At 46.3% G+C, this 24,089-nt stretch overlaps 1 protein-coding gene across 1 annotated transcript in view; it reads left to right on the top strand.

The window, feature by feature from the left end:
• The window catches only part of LOC146072895 (transcription factor Jun-like), a 53,452-nt gene that overhangs the window by 12,886 nt on the left and 16,477 nt on the right, over positions 1-24,089 (top strand). The gene's annotated exons all lie outside the window — the stretch shown is intronic.

Here is a 24,089-nt window from a genome sequence, read left to right as displayed (position 1 = left end):
CCAAGACAGTAATTAGCCCGGCTGCCTAACAAATCCTAAGCAAAAACAGGCTCAGGAGTCGTTAGAATAGTTAGGTACCAGAAGTCTTGGAACTGCAGAGCTTCTTAAAACCATTCGTGGGTTGAGGAACAGAGAAGTAATATATGAGAAGGGATCATTAACTGCTACATAACCCATAAGGGAAAGTGTGAACTGAAACATTGTATGTCAGTAACGTAAGCTAGAACTGTTAGGTTATACAATATAGATAGCCTTGTTGAAAGGAATTTTAATAATTTAGAGTTAAGTTATACATACCTGATGATCTTTTGGTATCCGCTGGTATTTCCTGAAAAGAAACAGAAAAGAGAAACCGTTACATTTAATTAATGTTCAATTTACCATTGCTTGTTGGTTTTTGCTTGTGGAATATGTTTCATCTCTGTAATTGAGTGCAATGTTCTGTTATACGGGTGCTCAACAACTTATTCTCACACCTCTGCGAAGTTGTGTATTTAGAAGAGAATAAGAGAAGTTCCTTTATCTAAGAAATAAAACTAGGAATAAATAACCCCCATAACCAGCGGCATCAGGATACCCCTCCATACCCCTCTACCCCCATACCCAGCGGCGTCAGGATACCCCTCCACCCCCATACCCAGCGGTGTCAGGATACCCCTCCATCCCCATACCCAGCGGTGTCAGGATACCCCTCCATACCCCTCCACCCCCATACCCAGCGGCGTCAGGATACCCCTCCACCCCCATACCCAGCGGCGTCAGGATACCCCTCCATCCCCATACCCAGCGGTGTCAGGATACCCCTCCATACCCCTCCACCCCCATACCCAGCGGCGTCAGGATACCCCTCCACCCCCATACCCAGCGGCGTCAGGATACCCCTCCATCCCCATACCCAGCGGTGTCAGGATACCCCTCCATACCCCTCCACCCCCATACCCAGCGGCAGCAGGATACCCCTCCATACCCCTCCACCCCCATACCCAGCGGCGGCAGGACACCCCTCCAATGGCGGCAATGCACCCTCACTCCCCCCCCCCAGCGGCGGCAAGGCACCCCCGCACCCGCCCCCCCAGCGAAGGCAAGGCACCCCCGCCCCCCCCAGCGGCGGCAAGGCACCCCCGCACCCCCCCCCCAGCGGCAGCAAGGCACCCCTGCACCCGACTTCCCCCCCCCCAGTGGCGGCAAGGCACCCCCGCACCCGCCCCCCCAGCGAAGGCAAGGCACCCCCGCCCCCCCCAGCGGCGGCAAGGCACCCCCGCACCCCCCCCCCAGCGGCAGCAAGGCACCCCTGCACCCGACTTCCCCCCCCCCCCCCCAGTGGCGGCAAGGCCCCAGCACCCGCCCCCCCCCCCGGCCGGCAAGGCACCCGCACCCCCACCCCTCCAGGGGCGGCAAGGCCGCGGGAGGATAGCAGGGCCCGTGCACTCTCTCCCCCTCCGCACATAACACCAAGGACACAGACATAGTATGATTACCACTCCCAGTGTACAACCTGACGCCGCTGTGGAGTGTGAGCTGCGCTCCGTGCTGACTTTCCAAGAAGGGGATCTAGCCGCTACCTTTCTCCCTCACTCCTCCGTTGTTTGCTTCCTGTCAGCAGAGCTGCTATTATTTATTTATTGTTTCTTATATAGCGCAGCAGATTCCGTTGCGCTTTACAATAGTAAACAGTGATGAAACAAACTGGGTAACAACAGACAGACTTAGAGGTAGGAGGGCCCTGCTGCAAGCTTACAATCTAAAGGGATATAGGGGGAAACACAAGTACAGATATTGCTACTATCTGGCAATAGGTGGCGCTGTGGGCAGTTTTACAATTTCGGCAGGGTTCCGGTTTCCAGTTTCCGGTTTTGACCTGATCCTCCAACTACGGAGGAAGTTCCCGCTGCCCCGGACCATCTGGGACGGCGAGGAGACGGTCTACTGCTTCAAGGAGAGGTCCCGGAACGCGCTGAAGGAGCTGTACAAGCACAATCGGTACCCGTCCCCGGCCGCCAAGCGCAACCTGGCCAAGATCACCGGCCTCTCCCTCACCCAGGTCAGCAACTGGTTCAAGAACCGGCGGCAGCGCGACAGGAACCCGTCTGAGGCGCAATACAAGAGGTGAGCGAAGAACTCCACCAGCAGCTATAGTGCCCGCTGCAATATGGCGCTGTTAACTTTCTCCTACAACTTTCTGCTAGGCCCCCCTTGTCTGCAACTGTTTTTCCAGCTCCCCCCCCCCAATCTGCAAGTTATTTTCTGCCCCTCCCCTTTGCAACTTACCTACTGCTGCCCCCCCTCTTTGCGACTTAATTTTTGCTACCCCCCTCTTTGCGACTTAATTTTTTCTACCCCCCCTCTTTGCGACTTACTTTTTGCTGCCCCCCCCCTTTGCGACTTAATTTTTGCTGCCCCCCCTTTGCGACTTCTTTATGCTGCCCCCCCTTTGCGACTTACTTACTTTCTGCCCCCCCCCCCTTTGCGACTTACTTTCTGCTCCCCCCCCTTTGCGACTTACCTACTGCTGCCCCCCCTCTTTGCGACTTCATTTTTGCTACCCCCCCTCTTTGCGACTTCCTTTTTGCTGCCCCCCCCTTTGCGACTTCTTTATGCTACCCCCCCTCTTTGAGACTTACTTTCTCCCCCCCCTTTGCGACTTACTTTCTGCTCCCCCCTTTGCGACTTACCTACTGCTGCCCCCCTCTTTGCGACTTAATTTTTGCTGCCCCCCCCCCTTTGCGACTTCTTTATGCTACCCCCCCCCCCTTTGCGACTTACTGTTTGCTGCCCACCCCTTTGCGACTTACTTACTTTCTGCCCCCGCCTGCGACTTTATTTCTGCCCCCCCCCTTTGTGACTTTCTTTCTGCCCCCCCCCCTTTGCGACTTACCTACTGCTGCCCCCCATCTTTGCGACTTAATTTTTGCTGCCCCCCTTTTGCGACTTCTTTATGCTGCCCCCCCCTTTGCGACTTACTTACTTTCTGCCCCCCCTTTGCGACTTACTTTCTGCCCCCCCTTTGCGACTTACTTTCTGCCCCCCCTTTGCGACTTACTTTCTGCCCCCCCCCTTTGCGACTTACTTTCTGCCCCCCCCTTTGCGACTTCTTTATGCTGCCCCCCCTTTGTGACTTACTGACTTTCTGCCCCCCCCTTGCGACTTACTTTTTGCTGCCCCCCACCTTTGCGACATACTTTCTGCCCCCGCCTGCGACTTAATTTCTGCCCCCCCCTTTGTGACTTACTTTCTGCTCCCCCCCTTTGCGACTTACCTACTGCTGCCCCCCCTCTTTGCGACTTAATTTTTGCTACCCCCCCTCTTTGCAACTTAATTTTTGCTACCCCCCCTCTTTGCGACTTCATTTTTGCTGCCCCCCCTTTGCGACTTCTTTATGCTGCCCCCCCTTTGCGACTTACTTACTTTCTGCCCCCCCCCCTTGCGACTTACTTTTTGCTGCCCCCCCCTTTGCGACTTACTTTCTGCTCCCCCTTTGCGACTTACCTACTGCTGCCCCCCCTCTTTGCGACTTAATTTTTGCTACCCCCCCTTTGCGACTTACTTTTTGCTGCCCCCCCCTTTGCGACTTACTTTTTGCTGCCCACCCCTTTGCGACTTACTTACTTTCTGCCCCCGCCTGCGACTTAATTTCTGCCCCCCCCTTTGTGACTTACTTTCTGCCCCCCCCCTTTGCGACTTACTTTCTGCCCCCCACCTTTGCCACATACTTTCTGCCCCCGCCTGCGACTTAATTTCTGCCCCCCCCTTTGCGACTTACTTTCTGCTCCCCCCTTTGCGACTTACCTACTGCTGCCCCCCCTCTTTGCGACTTAATTTTTGCTACCCCCCTCTTTGCGACTTACTTTTTGCTGCCCCCCCCCTTTGCGACTTACTTTCTGCCCCCCCTGCGACTTACTTTCTGCCCCCCCTTTGTGACTTACTTTCTGCCCCCCCTTTGTGACTTACTTTCTGCCCCCCCCTTTGCGACTTACCTACTGCTGCCCCCCTCTTTGCGACTTAATTTTTGCTGCCCCCCCCTTTGCGACTTCTTTATGCTGCCCCCCCTTTGCGACTTACTTTCTGCCCCCCACCTTTGCAACATACCTTCTGCCCCCCCTTTGCGACTTACCTACTGCTGCCCCCCCGTTTGCGACTTAATTTTTGCTACCCCCCCTCTTTGCGACTTACTTACTTTCTGCCCCCCCCTGCGACTTAATTTCTGCCCCCACCCTTTGTGACTTACTTTCTGCTCCCCCCCTCTTTGCGACTTAATTTTTGCTGCCCCCCCTTTGCGACTTCTTTATGCTGCCCCCCCTTTGCGACTTACTTACTTTCTGCCCCCCCCTTTGCGACTTACTTTCTGCCCCCCCCCTTTGCGACTTACTTTCTGCCCCCCCCCCTTTGCGACATACTTTCTGCCCCCCCCCCCCCTTTGCGACTTACTTTCCACAGCCCCCAGCGCCCTCCCGCGTGCCTTCTCGTTGTAACGAGCCCGGTACCAGAGGTCCTGCAGCGCGGCGTGGTTGGAAGGGCTTTCAGGATGCTCTCGCTGCCACTTAGCAGGTCGCTCTGGGGCAGCGACCACAAGAACCGGGCGAGTCTGTCCAGGTCCCCACCTTGCTGCAGAGCCTCGCACACGCAGGCGATGTGCTCCGGGGAGAACGCCAGCGTGAACTGGGTGCCGCCCTCGCCGCTCACAAGTTCGCTCTTCACCCCCTGCTATTGGTACTATCTGGGGATAGGTGGCGCTGTGGGCAGTTTTATCATTCCAGCAGGGTTCCGGTTTCCAGTTTCCGGGTTTTACCTGATCCCCAGAAAATGGCACTATGCATAGGTGTGTGCACATTGATTGTTAGTGGTGCCCAGGCACCCCCTAATTCTGTGCACACCCTTATGAATACCTCCCAATAGCAATACCAGCAATACTTTCTATCAAAGACTTTTGCTTTATAGAACTGTCTTCCGTTAAAAGAATAATATTTTTTACTTTATTTGCATGTACTGTTACACAGAGTAATTAGAAGATTAACCCTGAAATAGGCAGGAGATTATAGTGTGGCTGAGAGACGATTTATATTGCAGCGAGTGCCAATAGATGATGGTAGACACGCCTGATGGGCGATGCTACACACCCCTTTGACGATGCACCCCTAATAAAATGTGCTGTACACGCCTATGACACTGATATCAGGAGGTATTGGTTGACAGCAGGGTGAGCAGTTTATAGCAGGGTGAGAGGATGATGGAAGAGAGAAGCAGAGGATGACGAGGAGAAGTAGTGGGTGACAGGTAGAAGGTAATAGCAGTAATGTTAAGCAGAGACTGACAAGAAGCAGTCAGTTACATAGGGTAGCAGAGAGAGGAATAGGGTGATTGGGACAGTGTACCAAACAGGGTAATTTGGAGAAGCAGTAGGTGAAAAGGACGGTACTTGTTTCCTAGCACGGCGCCCACTATATTAAGTTGTATGACATCTCATCGCATTGCATTCGGGCATATGGCATGCGATGCGATTTTAAATTGTATAAGCCCCTATATGATTTTTATTTGAATAAGCACCCTAATCGGTGCTTACAATGTTAAATGCACTCCCACTATCAACGCCAACCCGAAGCGTGGCGAGCGGCGGCGGTACGGGTCCCCCGACCTTTTTTCATACCCCCACTATCCACGTCGGCGTGGAGTAGATCTTATATAGTGTGGCGAGCGCATCGAGCCACCGAGCCCGAAGCGTGGCGAGCAGACGCGCATCACTTCACATGTATTCCGCGTCAGTGGCTCGCTGCGCTCGCCACACTATAGATAATCAACTCCACGCCGACGTGGATAGTGGGGGTATGAAAAGGTCGGAGGACGCGTACAGCCACCCCTCGCGGGCTCGCTGCGCTCGCCATGCTTCAGGTTGGCGTTGTTAGTGGGGGTGGCATGGGGGTGCTTTTAACATCTTATAGGGGGCACATTTAACATTGGAAACACCCATTAGGGTGCTTATACAATTTTAAATCGTATACCATTGTATATGCCATACAATGCGATGGCATAAAATTTTAAATTGTATAACATCGCCTGCCATGGCGTTACATCACATACTATCGTATGCCTTATGGTATGCGATGGGCGCCGTGCTAGGAAACAAGTACCAAAAGGAGAGATGATGGAGAGTGGGGGATGTGGACTGGTGCAGGGAGAGAGTGATAGGGAGGCGTGGAGGGTGATGTAGAGTGGGGAATGAGGCAGAGAATGACATGTAGTGGCAGAAGATATGTGAGGTCTCTGTGGAGGGAGGAAAGGGTGTATTATGTTAGAGTTCATTTCCTCATAAAAGTATCAATGGAGGAGAAAAGCAGGGAAAAAACCCTGAGGTTTAACATGTGAGCTGAGGAAAGATTGCAAGGTAGAGGGAGAGAGACAGAGTGGGGCGATTCAGAGGAAGGAAAATAGTGTGTGTGATAAGAGAGGGAGGGAGAAAAAATGAGAGGACAGAGAATATGGTGGGTTGCGAGAGAGGGAATGAATGAATGTTGTGAGTGAAGAACTGACCATCTGGGAAAGGAAGGCTCCTGTCTTCTGAGTTTCATGATGGGGCTGGTAACCTAGATTGTGACATTGGGCACTGGCATTGGCAGACTGCCAGGCAATATTAGTGAGTTCGGGGGAGTAGCTAAGAGAGGGGAGCGCGCACCCCTCCTGCCGCTCGGGGCTCTGGTGGCGTACAGCGCAGCGGCATATGACTCCTATAATTGAACTCATTGCAATGGTGTATGTTGGGCCCTGGGACAGTGCAAATTGATGTGCTAGTATGCCATACTGTATACTGGCACACTTTGTCCGCTGTATGCATACCTACAGTAGGAGCAAGTTTCATCTTTGCTCCTTTGGCCATGGCTATTCTATTGTTCTCAGCTGCAAAACGTATTGTATTGCAGCTGAGAACAATAGAATAGCCATGGCCAAAGGAGCAAAGATGAAACTTGCTCCTACTGTATATAAATATATGTATGTGTGTGATGTGCTCAACAGCAGTCAGAAGTTACACTCTGACTCGCCTAACATGGGCAGCTGCAAGAAGCACAAGGCAGGACAGGATCATCAACAGCTACTTTTGTCTTCACATCATCTGAGCTGGACCACCTCCACGGAGGAACTTAGTACGGCCAGGGGGGTGGCGACTGAGTTTAATGTTACCTTTGGGAGGCCAAGCTGGCGAGAGCCAGCGCCATTGGTGCCCCTGTTTTAGATTCGGTCTCAATGAGACGACCTTAACTGTGAAATATAATAAGGGATTGGCTCCCCCTTAAGGATAATTACAATGTCTAATATACAAATCTCCCATGGAGGTATTGATTGATTATAAAGTGCCAAACTATATGTAGGACATTTCCTCATTGTGTAGACCTCGCTTTAAGGTCTCTTTTTGTTATACCCCTGATGAAGTCTGTCAGGGTATGTATTAAACTTAAGGAGCCCATACACGGTCTGTTGTGGACCGGCTCCGTTCTGTACTATGCGATGCACGCTCCACATACTTTTTGTACTGCATGTACAAGGGATGTGATCCAATACGATGTGTGCTGTTTAAGCACAGAACGGATCCAATGAACGGACCGTGTATGGGGGCTTTAGAGTAAAACTGTAATTATGGTATTTTTTGTTATGTGTAGTGATTAATGTACTTTTTAGTTCGTCTGTACCCTATGTCCATCATGCTTATGTCACTATTCCCGGTGTGTGTGTGTGCATGTTCCCAGGACTTAATTCATATAGTATTACCCTGTATATCATATGCTGTTACCCTTATATGGACACAGGAAGTATAATCACACCAAAAGGCAATCTCCACGGGGGGTAATCAGGACATAACCCAATTATCCTGTCATTGTGCCTTCTATTTGAGTTCGGGAAGGCACAAAGAAGTGCAAACAGACATTGTGGAGCATGACACAGCAGGTGGGCAACAGGAGAGTGATAGCTGAGGGAGGAAGGAGGGGTAGACCTGATGCTTGAACCCACCAATCAGGAAATTGGGCAACCCCACTGATGGATCAAGCACCGTGGGAATTTGGAAGGTCTTAAAATCACTTGCACAGGCCATCTCCTCATGTTTGTCGCTATCCTGGGCTAAGAGGGAATACTCTGCCTAGGTATCTTGTGGAACGCATCATCTGCCCTGGGTGGGCCCTACCATGCTCCGGTGTGGAGCATCCGGTACTGTGTGGACTTATACAGGTTTCCTGTGGACTTATACAGGTTTCCTGCACTATCACGGCTGTGTGGAATATGTGATAGGGTTGCGGTGGGGATCCCTGTGGAATACGGAGGACTAATCTGCTATCACTGCTGTGTGGATAAGCGATAGTTTTGCTCTGTGGAATTGGTTTGGAACTGTGACGCTACAAGGACTGCCTGTTTGGACTGCTACATGGATATCGTTTCTATGCTACATTTGCTTCTTGTTCCCGTTTATTATCTATTTGTGCGTTAGTGTTTCTTCTAGGAACCAAATGAGGCAGGGCGCTGGAGGGGCGGACCGGGCCGCCGCGTCACTAGAGGGGGCGTGCCCGGGCCGCCGCGTCACTAGAGGGGGCGTGCCCGGGCCGCCGCGTCACTAGAGGGGGCGTGCCCGGCCATGACTACGTCACTGAGCTGCCGGGACGTAGCCATGGCCGGGCAAGCCCCCTTTAGCGATGCGATGGCCCGGGCACTCCGGCGGGACAGACTGCAGGCTGATTTAGCGGGGCGCTGCTAGAGGGGCAGGGCGCATTTTTTGCCCTTTAAAAATCAGGCAGGGCGCAGCGCCCCGCTAAAACAGCCTAGCGGGAACACTATGCGTGCTGTGGAAAATAAACCGTTATTTTGGTTTCATCTGCTCAGTGTCTGAATGATTGAGGAACTGGTATCCTCTATCGGCTGAGTATGTGGAAACAACTGGAGTGTCTGGAGGAGTGCTTCATGGTGGCAGAGGAAGAGGCAATTGATCACGGGGGTATCCAGGAGCCTGTGATCAATTGCCTCTTCCACCATGAAGCACTCCTCCAGACACTCCAGCATGGCGAGACCAGTGTCGCAGAGTGGGTGATGAAAGGCACCGCCTGCAACAGCTTCTCCTACAGCCTAGGGAAGAAGCTGCTCAGTGTTATATACTGGGGGAGGCTAGCCTCAAAGTGAAGGAAGTGGGGCCTATGAGCCAGGCATCCCAGGAAGAGCTATACTACAGTTTCCCATTGCTGAGTTCGAAGATGAAGAAATATTAACCTGCTGCCAGGGTATCTATGAGGATTGCGTGCAAGAGTTGATCACCATGGTTGGGGGAGTATTCTCCGACTGCCAGGCCACAAGTATACCAGTCACAGATGACGTCTTCCTCCAGGTTGCCCAGCATATTCGGCTGGGGAAGGATGTTATCCAGGAGGAGGAGTACGCAGAAGGAGCTGCAGGTGAGATACTGGCTTTTGAGGGGAGAGTGCTGGCACAGGACCAGCCTGTGCTGTTGACTCCCCTGCAGCCACCAGCTGAATTGTTCCTGATGGAGGGTCCCTCCTCAACCCTGGGCATTGAGACCACATCCTGTACTGAAATTTGCCATGCCCCTAGTTTGGGTTTGAGGGAGGAAGGACTAGACAGAGTGGTGGAAGTGCCAGGGCCAGAGCCCCGACATTGGCCTGCCTTTTGGCAGCTGTCCCTTGTGCAAGAGGGGGAGGTGGAAAGTACTCCCTGCCCCATTGTGCCAGAGGCAAAGGTATTAGTACACCCAATAGGTGTGCCACATGTAAAAGTTGACAATATTGCAGAGCGGGGATACCCAACATCTGATGTAGGGGAATTGCTAAAATTAAAATGGATAACTTAAATTGTATTACTGCCCTTGTTGGTTCTCTAAGCCAGCTGCCTCTTACAAGATGAGTTTAGTATTATGTCACTCTGTGGTACATCCATACCCAAGATTCACTGCTCTGCATCCCGCGGCTCCGGGTTGTTAATGGTTCCTGAACACCTGGGTACAGGGACTAAAAATGTTATTATGTGTAGTGATTAATATACTTTTTAGTTTGTCTGTACCCTATGTCCATCTTGTGTGTGTGTGTGTGTGTGTGTGTTCCCAGGACTTCATTCATATAGTATTAACCTGTATATCATATGCTGTTACCCTTATATGGCCAGACAGGAAGTATCCAGGGGAAAAGTATATCTTCTCACCAAAAGGCAATCTCCACGAGGGGTGATCAGGACCTAACCCATTTATCCTGTCATTGTGCCTTCTATTTGCACTTTTGTGCCTTCCTGAACTCTAACAGACATTGTAGAGCCTGACACAGCAGGTGGGCAACCGGAAAGTGATAGCTGAGGGAGGAAGGAGGGGTAGACCTGATGCTTGAACCCACCAATCAGGAAATTGGGCAACCCCACTGATGGATTAAGCACCATGTGAATTTAGAAGGTCTTAAAATCACTTGCACAGGCCAGCTCCTCATGTTAGTCTCTATTGTGGGCTAAGAGGGAATACTTAGGTATGCCTAGGTATCTTGTGGAACGCATCATCTGCCCTGAGTGGGCATTACTGTGTAATACGGAAGACTAATCTGCTATCGCTGCTGTGTGGATAAGCGATAGTTTTGCTCTGTGGAATTGGTTTGGAACTGTGACTCTACAAGGACTGCCTGTTTGGACTGCTACCTGGATATGGTTTCTATGCTACATTTGCCTCTTGTTATCTATTTGTGCGTGCTGTGAAAAATAAACCGTTATTTTGGTTTCATCTGCTCAGTGTCTGAATGATTGAGGAACCGGTATCCTCACAAAGTCGTTCTGACGAAACATGTTGGTTACTTTGAATAAAAAGAATATTTTCTGAGTCCACGTTTCACTTTTATACAAGGATTTGATGATCACATCATGTTCTAAATGACGTTGTATTTTATGTTGGGATAGGTGATACACTTAGAGCACACTCCGCTTTTGTCACATAGATAGATATATAGATCGAGAGATAGATAGATATCTATCTATCTATCTATCTCTGTATATATTGGCTAACGAACTGCAAGCTCCGAATGGCTCGCAAACTGGCTAGAGTTTTGAAATAGCTGCGCCGCAGATCTGCTCTGGTACAGCCGGAGCCGGGTGCATTGTCCATTGCTCTAGTGACAGTGAAATTGTGGTACGTGAGGTTATGCGGGAGGGTGGAAAGAAGGTCAGATCATTGTTAGACATGTTGGGGGAAATTGACAAAAAAAAAATCGTATTTTCATACGAAAATACTATTATTTTTTTTTGGCGTGTACGTATTTTTGGCATTTACTATGCCAAAAATACGAATTTTCGTATTCCTATTGATCCGTGCAGGCTTCAGTGTTAAAAAATAGAGAAATAAATACATTTAAAAAAACAGCGTGGGGTCCCCCCCACAGCCGTAACCAGCACCAGGCTGAAAGAGCCAGGGCAGGTAATAAAAAAAATCAGGAAACCCGACAAATAGAGGTTCCCCGATTTTTTTTTTTTTTTTTTTTTTATTATTATTATTTTTTTTTAAAAACAGCTCCAGGTCCGGGGCTGGTTCCCAACATACAGGGTACAAAATGACTAGGGTTCGCCCGTATTTCAAGAACCAGCCCCAGGCCAAACCAGCCAGCAGGGTAATGTCATAGCCGGGGGACACTTATTAGATAAGGTCCCGCGGCCAAAACATCACCCTACTAACCAGTCAGCCTGGTCAGAGGCCCTGGGGGGAGTGGGGACCCCCCAATAAATGGGTCCCCCCTCCAGGACTTACCTGACCAGGCTGAAGCCTGGTGCTGTCCCCAGTGACCCTGTGCAGTGGTCACCGGGCTGATTTCAGTGTAAAAAAATAGAATAAAAACTATTGTCTTTTACTGTGGAACTATTAGTCCCAGCAAGCCTCCCCCACAAGCTGGGACTTGGAGAACCACAAGTCCCAGCATGCGGGGCATTAAAGGGCCTACTGGCACTTGTAGTTCCACAGAAATAAAAATAGTCAAACACACACTGACACACAATAAAAATAAAACTTTAATACATCCAAAGCCCATACATACCGATACTTACCTATCTTGAGCCCGTAGGTAGGTCCCTGGGTCTTGGTCCGGTGTCCTGGTGCTTCTCCTTGTCCATGTCGGCGTTCGGCTCCATGTCGACGTCCAGGTCAGCAGTGTCTGTCGGCGTCCGGTCCGAAGCAATCCATGGGAGACCTGTGTAAGGAAATCCAACTCACCGAGGTCCTCCTGCGAAGATCTGTCGTCTTAGTCCTCATCTTCTGTCACATGCCGGCGACTCCCGCAGCTCCCCGCATCGGACTAATGAGAGGCGCAGAGATCTTTCATCTTCCTTGCCTCTCCACTGAATGATTCTATTGGTCGCCTAGCCAATCAGGAGCCGACATTCTGGCTGGTTTGTCCTGGGACTGGTTCTCAAAATACGGGGGACCCCTAGTCATTTTGTCCCCTGTATTTTGGGAACCAGCCCAGGACCTGGAACCTGGGGCTGGTTTTAAAAAAACGGAGAACCCCTATTTGTCGGGTTTCCTGATTTTTTTTTTTTTATTTTTTATTTTTTTTTTATTACCGGCCCCGACTCTTTTAGCCTGGTGTTGGTTACGGCTGTGGGGGGGACCAGGGGGAGATTTTAACGCAATTCCAGACTTAGTGGGACAGAGAAGCAACCTCCCCCCTAGCTCGGCAACAGTTAAGGAATCAAAAAGACTTAAACGATAACCTCAAATAATCTGTATGATGCATGGAGGGTGCTATATCCAATAGAACGCACGTACACACACTGCTCAATTCCACATAAAATTTACTCTAGACTGGACCTTTTCTTGGTAGATGCAAGTGTGACCACGGAGTTAGTCAAAGCTTGGGTATCACCAGTGGTCTGGTCGGATCACATGGCAGTATCAATAATGATCCAGTCTAAAAACACAAGTCCTTGACTTAACTCCTCTCTTCTTTCAAAGGCAGATTACAATATGCAGATAGATAAAATGTTGAAAGAATATTTTTAAATAATACAGATGATATGCCACCCACAATAATATGGGAAGCACATAAAGCAGTAATCGGAGGACAAATAATAAAATTAACCAGAGTTAAAAAAATAAAAGATAATAAAAAATCTTGAGCAGGAGATAAATGCGCTAACAATGAAGCACCAAAAAAATCCCAAACGTAGAATTTATAGTAAACTATTGACCTTAAAAAGCCAACTATATCAGATATACTCGGAAAAAGCAGCAAAAAACATGAAATGGCTCCAATAGAAATTCTATGCTAAAGGGGATATTCTTAGCATATCACTTACGGAAACATAAACAACGAGATTGGATATTTGCAATAAAAAATACACAATCAATTGACTTATGACCCAAAGGAAATGTCACTTTGCTTTAGGGAGTTTTATCATACTTTTATATAATTTACCGAATAATACTGAAGAAGAAAGATTTAAGAGCCGGTTGGAGAAGTTTTTATTAACATGTAATTTACCAAAACTGACTGATAACCAAAAGCAAATATTAGAGAGCATAATATCTATAGAGGAGATAGAAACAACAATTAGATCTGTAAAAAATGCCTCTGCTCCGGGACAAGATGGTTTTTCGGCCATATATTACAAAAAATTCAGTAAAATCTTAGCCCCGAATTTAAAAAATCTTTTCGATTCAATATTAGAGGGCCAACCATTTGAGATGCAACAACTACAGCAGAAATAATAGTAATCCCAAAACCAGATCGCGACCCCACCTTATGTAGTAGCTATCGCCCAATTTCACTATTAAATTCAGACCTAAAACTCTTTGCAAAAATGTTATCAAATCGTCTAGCTAAGGTCATTCCCTCACTGGTCCAACCGGACCAGGTAGGTTTTATACCGGTTTGTCGAGCTTTTGAAAATATTAGACGGTTAATAGATACTATGCAGTTTGTGAACAGTTCTAAGACACCAGCCATGATTATGAGTTTGGACGCCGAAAAGGCATTCGATAGAGTGTCTTGGGATTATACAGTGAGATATGGAATAGGAGGAAATTTTTTGACCGGAATCCGATCATTATACAAATCCCCGATAGCCTCAGTAATGATAAATGGAATTAAATCCCCTTCTTTTGAAATAAAAAAAACGGGACCAGACAGGGATGCACTTTATCCCCTTTAATATTTGCATTGATGATAGAACCCCTAGCAGCTAAAATTAGAAATGACAGGGAAATTGGGGGAATAAAATTAGGAGCAGAGGAATATAAAATAGCAATGTATGCGGATGATCTACTTCTCACCCTGTCGGACCCAAGGCCTTCTCTGATAAAACTATTTGAGACTGTGCATGAATTCAGTAAGGTTTCGAATTTTAAGATCAACAAGGCAAAAACGTAAGTTATGGATTTTCACATGTCTGACACAGTGAAAGAGGAGATATCATCTATAATCGCATTCAATTGGAAAAAGTCACAACTGAAATATCTAGGAATTAATATCACGAAACAATGTCCTCAATTATACGAAGCCAATTACCCCAAACTGATAAACAAAGTCACAAGTGATCTAACTGGATGGTCCGGGCAACACATCTCATGGACAGGAAGAGCAAACACTCTAAAAATGAATGTACTGTCCCGATTTCTAATATTTATTTCAATCATTAGCAATAATAATACCACCAATAATTTTCAAAAACTTACATAAGATGTTTTCAAGATTCTTATGGTCAGGAAAGAGACCAAGGGTTCGGTTAAAAACTTTACAAGAGGAGGACTCGGAGTACCAAATCTGAAATTTTATTATTATGTAGTACATATGGCCCAGGCGGTACTGTGGCACTCAGACACAGATACATGTAGATGGGTACCATTAGAGTATACTTGTAGCTATTCTGATTCTATTTCAACATTACTCTGGCTGCCAAAAAATCAGAGACCAATAAAAGTAACTTTATGGGATAGATTAAATAAAGGATTTAATTTGCTATCCTCTCCTCCAGCTCTAATACCTATGTGGGATAATCCACAATTCACTGTCAGCAAAGACAGACAACTACAGTATATAAGGACTGGGCAAAAACAGAAATATTATTTATAAATGACTTTTAATGCAATTAAAATATAATATTCCAAATGTTTTTACCAATACCTGCAGATTCGCAGCTATTATACAGCAGTTCAAAATGTTAGGGTTAAAACAAAATTAGAAGGTCTGTGCCAGAAAAGGGTAAACTCTAGTGGACTAATCTCAACAATATATCAACTAATGTTAAAATATGAGAAGGAAATACGAACATCATATGAAGCGGCCTGGGAAACAGATTTTGGGAAACAAATAGAACCAGAGATATGGGATAAGATTAAACAAAACCTGATCTCGATTTCCCCTTCGATCCGTTATAGAGAGAATGCCTATAAACTATATACTCGTTGGTACTTGACACCTAGCAGATTAGCACATATTTACCCAGAGGCCTCAGATCAATGCTGGAGGCTGTGTGGAGAAAGAGGCACCCTGATCCATATCTTTTGGGAGTGTCCTCGAATACGGGATATTTGGAAATATATACATAAATTAATACAAGTCACTGGACTGAATACACCGATGTTGCCCGAATTCATGTTACTCCCACAGAACATACCAGGGACCTCAAAATATATTTAAAAACTCATATGGTTTATGACCAGTGCAGTAAAAATAAAAATAGCGACACACTGGAAAGCAGATACAAGCCCATCTAAAAATGCAATAAAGGAGGTCATCTGGGACTTATATCACATGGAATTTCTATCAAGCATTGTGGAAGAGAAACCAATGGCCTTTAGAGAAACCTGGACTCCATGGCTAACATACAGATGGGGCAGGTCCCATCTTGGCAGGGGATGGCGACGCCAGCCACCATCCCCCGCCTGTGCCATCTGCATAGCGAGAAGGGGACGCGCGTGCGCGTCCCCTTCCGACGGCGCTTCCAGCCGCTCCCCCTGGTCACCGCGCGTCTCAGTCAGATGGTTAGGCAGGCCGCTGGTGGATCGCCATCGCTGACGTTCTGGCGATTCACCAGCAAGGAAGAGGCCTGCCCCATCTGTACCATGGTCTCCCCCCCCCCCCCTGACTGATAGCGAGGTAAAATAAAAGTAGAGACTTCATATATGGACTTATAACTTAGAACAAAGTAAGCTAGAGAGAATGAAGTGATAAAACACCTCCCCTCTATATGTGAATCCACCCCTGCCTTGTAAGTTATAGTATTGTCATGTTTTGTTTTTTTATTTTTCTTGCTGTAGTATCGGAAATGGAATAATATGTATTGTATTATAATATACATGAAATTGCGATGCATAAAATAATATAAAATGAGAGAACAGATTATGTAATGAAAAAAAAATGAATAAAAAAAATGAATAAAAATAATGATATAAAAAAAAGAAAAAGAAAGCACTGTCAGTGGAAGTGCAGGAGAGGTTGAGTCATGAAAAGAGACAGAGAAGGAGGAAGACAGCCAGGAGAGAGCAATATCATGCAGACCAAGGCCCTTATTCTGGTTGGTGCGGTCGAGCCGCATATGCGGCTCCGACCGCACCAGACGAATCCCCGCCCACCGTACGGATCGCCACGGCCGTCCGTACACGGACGGCTGGCGATCCGCATAAAAATGGTGGAGGCTACGCCTCCACCATGGTGGGAGCTGCCCCCTGCATTCGATGGTCGTCGACCATCGAAGGCAGGTCCGCACGCCGCGGCAGCTCCCGCAAGCTGAGACCACACGGACAATCGTCCGTGTGGTAGCTTGTATGGGGGCTGAAAGCTGACATCCGGCGACGTCAGCTTTCCGCCCCCATGAGTTGCGTCATGCCCTCATTAGCATGCGTACGCCCCGCGTTTGCATGGGAACGCCCATGAAACGCGGGGCGTATACATAGGGAAATGAGGGCATGAAGCCCCTCACTCCCCTATACGCCCCCTTTGCGGCGTAGTAACGTTATGTGCGGCGAATTCGCCTGCACATGCGCAGATTGACCTCTGCGCATGTGCAGACGGAAAACATCGGCGGTACGGCCGCACGCGGGCCGTACCGCGCGAATCAGAATAAGGGCCCAAGTGAGTGAAGGAATTGAAGGAGAGGGTGGTCCACAGTGGCAGAGAAGTTAAGAAGAATAAGCACAGAGACTACTCTTAGATTTGGCTTATGAAGATCATTGCAGATTTATGTGAGGCCAGTTTCAGTGGAATGGAGAGGATGGAAGTCAGATTAGAAAGGATCAAGCAGGGAGTGGGAGGTAAGAAAGGCAGTAAGGTGATTTATAGACTATGACCCTTATTCTGGTTTACTCGCAAAGGCAAATTCCTTCTCAAATGGACAAAACCATGCTGCACTGCATGGGGGGCAGATGTAACTTGTGCAGAGAGAATTTTACATTGGACTTTTACAAGGTTAGCTGCCGCAAAGAGCTTACAATCTATTGAATTTATTGGAGATCTACAAAAACAAGTAGATATATTGGGGGAAATTTACTAAAGGAAATTTGTAAAAAAAAATAGGTGTATTTGTATCCAGAAATACACTTATTTTTGACATTTACTATCCCGAAAATACAGCAATTCGTAGTCGCATTGATGTGCTATCAATACAAATACGAATTGCCGTATTTTCGGGATAGTAAATGTCAAAAATAAGTGTATTTCTGGATACAAATACACCTATTTTTTACAAATTTCCTTTAGTAAATTTCCCCCTTTATTCCGTACACTTCATTTTTCACAAATAGGAAAACATTTCCAAAACTTTACCAAGAGATGTTACTGTGTGCCTGATTCAGAGATTTACATAGGTCTGATGTTTATGTAAATCACTGATGAATAATGATCTCTGCATGCAAAGAGTACATAAACATTTGGACATTTTTTGTCCGACATGTATGGTAATCAATAATGGGGAAAATCACTGAGCGACTTTTGCCCGTTTCAAATATCTCTGAGTGATCGACTAAAATTGCTGCCGTTGCTCACATTTATTATATGATTTCAAATAATGTTGTGTAAAAAAATATATGTGTGTGTATATATATATATGTCAAAAAGAAGGACAAGAGGGGCGCTCCATAGTGCATAAATGACAATTTTAGTAACAACATATAAAAACCAGGAAAAGCAACACTGTACTCGTACCAAACCATGCAGCGCTGTGGGCTGGGTACCACAAGATATTCAAATTTTGAATGCCATGCAAAGCTCTTACCACCAAACGCCGGGGCACCGCTGGAAACCACGAACCACCACTGGGGATCACCGTCAACAGGTGTCAGTGTATCGGGAACCACACGGGAACAGCTACGGAGGAGGGAGCCGGGCAGCAGTTGGAGCAGACGTCACAGGCCCCGCCCTAACGCGAATCGTAGTACAACTTCGTCAGAGGGCGCCCTCTTTGCCTGGCATTCAAAATTTGAATATCTTGTGGTACCCAGCCCACAGCGCTGCATGGTTCGGTACGAGTACAGTGTTGCTTTTCCTGGACCATGTTTTTATATGTTGTTATTAAATTGTAATTTATGCACTATGGAGCGCCCCTCTTGTCCTTCTTTTTGACAGATTCTTCCCCCTCTCGTGAGTCCCAAGAGTTCAAAGAGGTGGCTGCGGTACTTGTTTCCTATCTGGGCGCCCGCTAAGTTAATTGCGCACCATGCTATTCTCCGTATAAAAATCGATGCGATCCGATTTCCCATAGGAAACAATGTTAAATGGATCAATTTACCCAAATCAGCATAGGGAAGAATGGTAAATGGGCCAGAAACCCCCAAAAAACCCACAGAGCAGTGGAATGTCCCCCCAAAAGTAGTTGACGCCACCCCGCCATCAACGTGAACCCGAAGCGTGGCGAGCGCAGCGGTACGCGTCCTCCGACCTTTTCATGCCCTACTATCCACTAGGGCGTGGAGTGAGAATAGAATAGTGTGGCGAGCGCAGCGAGCCACCGAGCCCGAAGCGTGGCGAGCGGACGCGGATACCTTCACAGGTAAACGCGTCCCTTCGCGGGCTTCCCAGGTGTCCGCGTCGCCATGGACACCTGGGAAGCCCGCGAAGGAAAGCGTTTACCTGTGAAGGTATCCGCGTCCCCTCGCGGGGCTCGCTGCGCTCGCCGCGCTTCGGGCTCGGTGGCTCGCTGCGCTCGCCACACTATTCTATTCTCACTCCACGCCCTAGTGGATAGTAGGGCATGAAAAGGTCGGAGGACGCGTACCGTCGCCCCTCGCGGGCTCGCTGCGCTCGCCACGCTTCGGGTTCACGTTGATAGCGGGGTGGCGTCAACTACTTTTGGGGGGACATTTCAATGTTCAGGGGTGTTTTTGGCCCATTTACTATTGTTCCTATGATAATTTGGCTAAATTGAGCCATTTCACATTGTTTCCTATGGGAAATCGCATCGCATCGTATACCATCGTACATCATCGAGTACCGAATCCGATTTCATTACGGTGCTGTACGTAGAAAACCTGGGCGCCCAGATAGGAAACATGTACCGTGGCTGCTATTCATATTATGGATATAGTGCACTAGCCCAGGTGTACCCTGTTTGAGCTAGTCCATTGCTGGAGTGGTGCTAAGGAATCAGCGCCGCATGTCCTTCACCTGCTTTTCCATATATATATATATATATATATATATATATATATATATATATATATATATATATATATATATATATATATATGTATATATATATATATATATATATATATGTCATTACAAATTCACTTGGCACTCAAAGGGGTTATGAAGTATTCAGGCACAATATTATTGGTCTCCCCCAACATACTGTATCACTGCTTCTCCATGCTTCATCTCTGAGAGTGCAAAATATCGTCTAAAAATGCCAGCAGCGCTCACATTTGTTATATAAATTCATATAAAATTGTTGTGTAGAAAAGGATTATATATCCTATATAAAGTAAACATTACAGGTCATTATGATAAATAAAAGTTTGCCAATTTTCACACTAATATTGGCAAATTCACTTGACGGTTAAACATATCTAATGAATTGTGTTATAATGTGTACCTGGGTCATTACAGTATATTTAACAAGCTACATAAAACATGGATGGAGGGGTAAGGTTATAAGTAGGTAAATGGGATGTATCATAAAAAGTACCTTCATGTACAAAGTGCCTCCATATATAGCATCCCGATAACAATCACTGCATTTACAAATAATTATATACAAAATGTTCAGCATGTACAACCATGGCTCCATAAGAGACCTTTAAGTTCCAAGACTTTTAAAATGTAAATATAAAAATGGCTCCTTTCCCAATATCTCACAGGCCTCTTGTGTGAAAAGTAAGTAAATATAAAATTGCTGACGGTGCAGTTCACAGTTTAATAGAAGTAATGAGAGGGCTTGGCTGATGGTGCTCATAGAACATTGGCTTCTTTGGCACAGTTTCAGGAAATGCAACAAGTCGGCATCAGTGCAGGAGATACTTGCTATGCCTAAGCAAATCAAATAGCTTAGTCCAGCGTGTGATTAGCTGTATTTACTAAGTATGAACACTGACATTGCAACTGCATGTCTTCATGAGGCAAATTCAATATAAAGATAGAAAATCTTCTTTTACTCATGTAATGTTTTCTCTATTTGTTTTGTTACATTTTTTTTTCAAAATAGTTTATTGTAAAGCTGTATACACACTGTGCAATTTATTGCTCAGTGTCTCCTTTTCACCAGCGACCAGAGATGGTCGCTGATGAACAGTAGGCTCTGCCATGGGAGCTGCAGAGAGAAACAGCTGATTGCAGGAGCAAGCTCCTGCGACCATTAGGAGGCTGAACACAGGAGCGTGTTCCAGGCGATTTATCGATGCAGCACAAACAAATCACCAGCGATATTGCACCATGTGTACACAGCTTAAGACTGCAAAATGCAAATAACATTGGTCAAGCAAAAACAAGATTGGTAAAAGAATAACTAATATGTCACACTTTGGGACACCTATAAACATTATATATGCTGTATTAATATAACAAGCAGGACAGAGATATTAGATCTGTGACACAAGAACCTTTATTGTAATTTGGGGAGGGGGGACTACTGGTATCAAGGAATAGTAATTGTTTGTTATACAAGGCAGTAAATTTGACTGCGGCACGAAGACTGTCTCCTTAATCTGAAAAGAAAGGGTGTGAATATAGGGAAGCCAGAGGGTGAAGAACTTCTGGTCTCTTTTGTATTTGTTAAGGGACAATTCTAGTCAGTCCAATAAATATGAAATTGTAGGATGTAGAAGGGTTAATGACAATGCATCAGTAGATTCCCATTGAGACAAGATGGTCTTCCTGGCAGCAGCTGCAATCTTAGCCAACAGTTGGCAAGCAGCTCCAGAGAGGTCAGATGAACTACAACTTGGTATAATGTTCCAGATGGCCCATTTTGGTATTAGAACAGACCCAATACCTAACGTTGTGGATATTTCCATGTGAACCAGATCCTAGAACTTCTTCACCTCTATACAAGACCACATACAATGCATTAAGGCCCTTATTCGGTTTCACTCGCAAAGGCAAATTCCTTCTCAAATGGACAAAACCATGTGCAATACAGGTGGGGCAGATGTAACTTGCATAGAGAGTTCGATTTGGGTGGGTTATTTTGTTTCTGTGTAGGGACAATATGGACTGCTTTATTTTTACAATGCAATATAGATCTCATTTTGACATAAACCCCATCCAAATCTAATTCTCTATTCACATGTTACATCTGCCCCACCTTGTTTGGTCCATTTGAGAAGGAATTTGCCTTTGCGAGTAAACCAGAATAAGGGCTTAAATCTGTGTCGGATTGCAAGCATTTAAAGCACCTTGAGTCTGTAGAAAGCCCAGTAATAAATTTTATTTTAGGGGTGTAATATGAGCAGTGTAGTCGTTTTTATATTGCATTTCTGCTTATAATGCAGAAATTAATATCTTATTAAGTTTGATTAAAGATTTAAGAATTTGGGTCAGGGATAGATTAGGGAATGTAATGGTCCATTCTGCAATATGGATTGTTTCCGAAGCCAAGTCTATTTTATGACGAATGTGACCATAAAGCATGGAAGTAGTGGACAACACAGTAGGGCAGCGAGACAGCACATCATCCAAACTCTGCTTTTCAGATGGAGGCGGGAGTTTGCTCAATATATTATATATAAATATACAAATAAAGGTATCTGAATATGTGGGAATTGAACCTGCAGTTAATCATGTGAGCAAATATTCAGAGTGGATGGGTCTAATAGTTGATGAATATAGCGAAGCCCGTGGGCATTACAAGTGGTAAAAAGTTGTGATAGAAAGCCAGCTGTAAAACCATGGTTATGCCCAATAAATAAAAAGGGGGAAATAGTTGAAGGAAGTTTCATTTGGATTCTCGCTTGTTGGCAGGCCAAATGTGGTATATAATCATAGATATTTTGTTAAGTGTGGCGAGAAAGATGCGGTTCAAGTATGTAATAGGCTAGTTAACAATCACATTGTTACACTTTTTGATAATGTACAACTGTAGAGTCTGTGTGCACTTTTTTAAAATTTTTTTATAAGATTTGGGATACAGTAAATATAATTTGGTATGAGAAGCACAGAGTTTGTCCGGGAATGTGCATATTTTTAAAGTGGCAAAAACAAGGTTGGTCTTTCCTTGTAGCTGATAGCCCCTCTTACCCTTTGAGTGCCAAGTGAATTTGTCAAAATAGGTGTGAAAATTGTCAAGCAAATATTTTTAATTATCATAATGACCTGTAGTGCTTACCTTTTTATATAGGAAATAAAATCTTGTTTTTGTTTTACACAACACATCATTTTTACACAGGTCATTATTTGAATTTATATAACAAATGTAAGTGAAGCTGGCATTTGTAGCAGATATTTTGAACATCTCACAGAGATGGCATTCAAATGGTTAAAAATACACCCGTTCTTTGATAAACTTCCCACCTTCGTTCTCGATTACTTATCCCTTGATACAGTTAGTAACATAGCTATGCAGGCTTGTGTAGGGGCGTATTTAACAAGTTTCCCACATTTTATATGATTTCTTATTGCTACAATAAGCAATGTTCACAATGTAATGTAATTTTGCAAATTTACCTTACTGGAACATGGCCTCCAATAAGAATCCATCCTGGAGAAGAGAAAGAAGTAGACAATTTATGCAAATACTTTATTTATTTGGTTATGCTGAGCCATCAATGGAGGAAACCAGTCGAGTTCTCTTCCATCGATGGCAAAACTATGCTACATCGGTCATAAATTATGGCCATCCTTCGCATGGCCTCATGGGAAGCTCCCACTAACATCTCTCTGGGGGTATTGTCCAGCTTTCTTGGAGATTCTTCTCAGTGACTGTAGCTGGGTGCTGAATGATAATGTTACAGTGCAGCACCCAGCTCTCAATTACAGAGGTGGAGCCTGCATTGTGGTGTCACCCCCTGGAATTGGGGTATAGTATACAGCCGCTAACATTGAGTTAGCAATTTCCCGAACGTGAAGCATTCCCAAAATGTTCCCCATATCTGTAAATGGTAGTAGCCTATGGGCTACACACCACATACCCAGTTGGTAAAGGGTTCCCCCGGAACCCTCCCTGTAAGAGCCAATGTGCATGTGCAGCACTGCCTGGGGGCGGGCCAGTGAGTTGATATACAAGGCATTAACCATCCCATTCCTAGTGCACCAAACACATCTCTTCACACTCATTACTGCCCTCTGCCATCTCTACTCTGTAGTCCATACAGCCAGCACCACACAATAGTCTCAGGCTAAATTACCAGCCAATCGCTACTCTCCTCTCAGACTGATTAGTGGTGGGCTGCAGACAAGGGGCCTATTGGCTGCTAGGCAGCTGCAACAAGTAGATGGTAGTGGTGTAAGTGATTGGTGCTCCCGCTGCTGCCCATTTCCTGGTAATGCCCAGCCACTGCTCACGGGTATCAGAGAGGCACCCCAGGGCCATATCCACTATCCCTCTGTGGCTGGAGCTGCGGTGGGAGGTGGGGGATCTGTGCTATCTGTTTCCCCAGACACAGTGACCGAGGCATCACTTGGCACCTTTCCCCCCATCTGTCACGAGTCCTGCAGATGGGGAGA

Source organism: Crinia signifera, chromosome 1 (genome assembly GCF_055691185.1).
Source record: "Crinia signifera chromosome 1, ASM5569118v1, whole genome shotgun sequence".
Classification (NCBI taxonomy): Eukaryota; Metazoa; Chordata; class Amphibia; order Anura; family Myobatrachidae; genus Crinia; species Crinia signifera.
The sequence above is the reverse complement of the archived record's forward strand: the minus strand, read 5'-3'. Positions and strand labels throughout refer to the sequence as shown.